This window comes from Montipora foliosa, chromosome 12, assembly GCF_036669935.1.
Source record: "Montipora foliosa isolate CH-2021 chromosome 12, ASM3666993v2, whole genome shotgun sequence".
Taxonomy (NCBI): domain Eukaryota; kingdom Metazoa; phylum Cnidaria; class Anthozoa; order Scleractinia; family Acroporidae; genus Montipora; species Montipora foliosa.
In genome coordinates this window covers 5,156,647-5,159,146 of record NC_090880.1, presented here as the reverse complement: position 1 = coordinate 5,159,146, position 2,500 = coordinate 5,156,647, and the positions used below count along the sequence as shown (strand labels likewise).

Genomic DNA, 2,500 nt, shown 5'->3' with positions numbered 1-2,500 from the left:
GTATGACAAAAATGTACGTAGCGGGAGAGCTCAAAGTCTTTTGCAAGGGTAACCCTGTCATGTCCAAAACTTCTTTACGACTGCACTACACAGACTGTATGAGATGAATCGGAAGAGAGTTTTGACAGCAGTTATTAAAATGAAAAACTCACACGAAGGGATTACTTTTGGGAGAGATTCGCGATTATTATCGACAATTAAGATCAATGAACAAGATACATTTTATTTCTTACTTTTTGTCTTGTTTGCAAGTTGTTATTTCTTTTGATAGCTAACAGCCTCGTTTTCTGTTTATTTTTCACTTCACTACGACACTACGATAGTATAGCACTGTATCTTACTTCCGGATGACAACGCTGGCTACTACATGAGAATAAAAACAACGGACATGATGACTATAACAGCAGCGAATGCTAAAGTGACCCCAATGATTTCGGCAACTCTTCCCGTTTGTGCATCAACTGTCTTAGCTCGGGCTGTTAATTGAGCAGCATTCTTTCCCAGTGACCTCGGAGGTGTAACAACTCGCCATTTTTGTGGTTTGCTCAGTTCAGTTACGACTTTTAATTCGTCAGCAATCGTTGTCGGTGTTGTTGGAGCTGCAGTGGTTGTATTTGTCAGCTTACCCGTAGATTCACTACCTGCAAATATCGCAGTAAAAAACTGATCAAATGCGGGCCTTTTGAGCGACTTGAGCGTGGTTCGTAAGTGCGTCACAAGCAAATACCAGGAAATTGACTTCCTTAGCTCGTACGTTTTGTTTTCCCATTTCAGACCACGTGATTTTCCTAAGGGAATTTTCCTTTAGTTTTTTCATAAGTTCTGCATACATATTCACGACATTTGAAAGAAACTGTTCCCTAGAGTAACATCACGTGGTCTGAAATCGGAAAATAAAGAGTACAATCTAAAGAGGAAACTTGAAAACACCGAAACTAAATCGCTGACACAACGCATTGTGAATTTTTTTTTTTGCACTCTTATTTGCGTTAGCGTTTGCATTACACTCGCAGAGTGATATTTGCAGTGAAATATTGAGTTTAGACCAGAAACACGTGACCTTGAAGCGTGTAAATCGCAGCTCTTTTTCCTTGGAGCAAAGCTGGCGGATTTTTGGACGCCAAATTTTATTCCCAAATATGGACAAAAATAAGATCGAAGGTATACATGCGGGAAAATGCACGGGCTACGTTACATCCAAATAAGGAAATTTTTGAACCCCAGCTCTAAACCAGCGTTAAACGCTTCAAGGTCACGAGCTTCTGTTTTAGACGTACAGGCAATAATGGCATTGAGACAGCAGACTACACAAGTTTCGGAACATCCACTGTTAACTTGGAAGCCCGAGTGAACGCTAATGTGGCACTTTGCTTGAGCCCCCTGATATAGAAACTTCAAGACAGTCTCAGTTACACGAAGCCGACACGAAGCGCGTGAAAATGTGCACGCGCAAGCCACGATTGGTTGAAAAAGTGGCGCGAGAACTTTAAACCAATCATTGTGTGAAGTAGAGCGGTTTTCAATTGAGTGTCGAAAGAAATTAGCCAATTGCTTTGCTTTTGCATTACTTCACTCAGTGATTGGTTCACAGTTCTCGCACCATTTTTTCAACCAATAAGAAGTGAAACCAAAACCAATCGTGGCTTGTGCGTGCACATTTTCGCGCGCTTTTTGTCGGCTACGTGTAATTACTTCGAGTTTTTATTGGTTTACTGGATTCTCTCCGTCCTCTTTGATTGGCCAAAGTAATTACTTTGGTTTGGGTTTTACGACACTCAATTGAAACTCGCTCTAATGCAAAACCGAAGCAATTCGCTAATTACTTTCGACTCTCAATTGAAAACCGCTCTGATTTGATTTTTTTCAGGTTTATCGAAGCTTTAAGAACAAAAAAGCTCTTACCGCACATCTCTTCTCTTGAAATGTTAACAAGTGGTTTTCCTTCGAGACTGGCAGGGGATGCACATTTCATTGTATCAATACGCGTTAAACGTGGAAAGGTGTCGTTTTTTCCAAGGAGCTTTTCACGGAGCCATTCAAGTTTACAATCACAGTTAAATGGATTTCCTCCAAGAGATCTTAAAATCAATACAAAATAGAACGGTTTGGAGAAATGTTTTATGATAATGCAAAGCTCATTGCAGAAAGGAAAGCTGCTCAGTGTTTATTTTCAGTGTCTCGATATAATCAGCTCCCAGTCAGACCTGCCAGAAAGCTTGGCGAGAAAAGAAAAAGCGGCCTCCGAAACAGCCTAGAACAGATCTGGTCTATCAGTATTGGGATCGAAGAAAGCTTCTTATTCGAGTAAATGAATCACTCTTTTTTTATGCATTAATTTAACAGGTTGTGTGAAAAAAACGTTTGCCATAAGTTCCTTACACTTCAGCATTTTGACTACTTTCGATGAAGATTTCAACTAGGCCTCAGCTGGTCAAAAGGTGATAACGCTATGCACCGGATAAATCACTATCCAGCGGATAAACACTAGCGAAACCAACTG

General features: G+C 40.4%; 2 protein-coding genes and 1 long non-coding RNA gene across 5 annotated transcripts in view; 1 reads left to right on the top strand and 2 right to left on the bottom strand.

Moving 5' to 3' along the window:
• LOC137980455 (protein YIF1B-like) overlaps positions 1-232 on the top strand; it is a 19,696-nt gene extending 19,464 nt beyond the window's left edge. For both annotated transcript variants that reach the window (XM_068827906.1, XM_068827905.1), the window contains one exon: positions 1-232. This exon is cut by the window's left edge and continues 391 nt beyond it. The gene's annotated coding sequence lies outside the window, so the exon portion shown is untranslated.
• Positions 1-2,500, bottom strand: part of LOC137978477 (MAM and LDL-receptor class A domain-containing protein 2-like) — a 359,940-nt gene that overhangs the window by 99,922 nt on the left and 257,518 nt on the right. The window lies entirely within an intron of this gene.
• Positions 1,519-2,500, bottom strand: part of LOC137980456 (uncharacterized) — a 14,146-nt gene continuing 13,164 nt past the window's right edge. The window contains exon 3 of the long non-coding RNA XR_011118523.1: positions 1,519-2,500. This exon is cut by the window's right edge and continues 269 nt beyond it. This is a non-coding gene — a long non-coding RNA (uncharacterized lncRNA).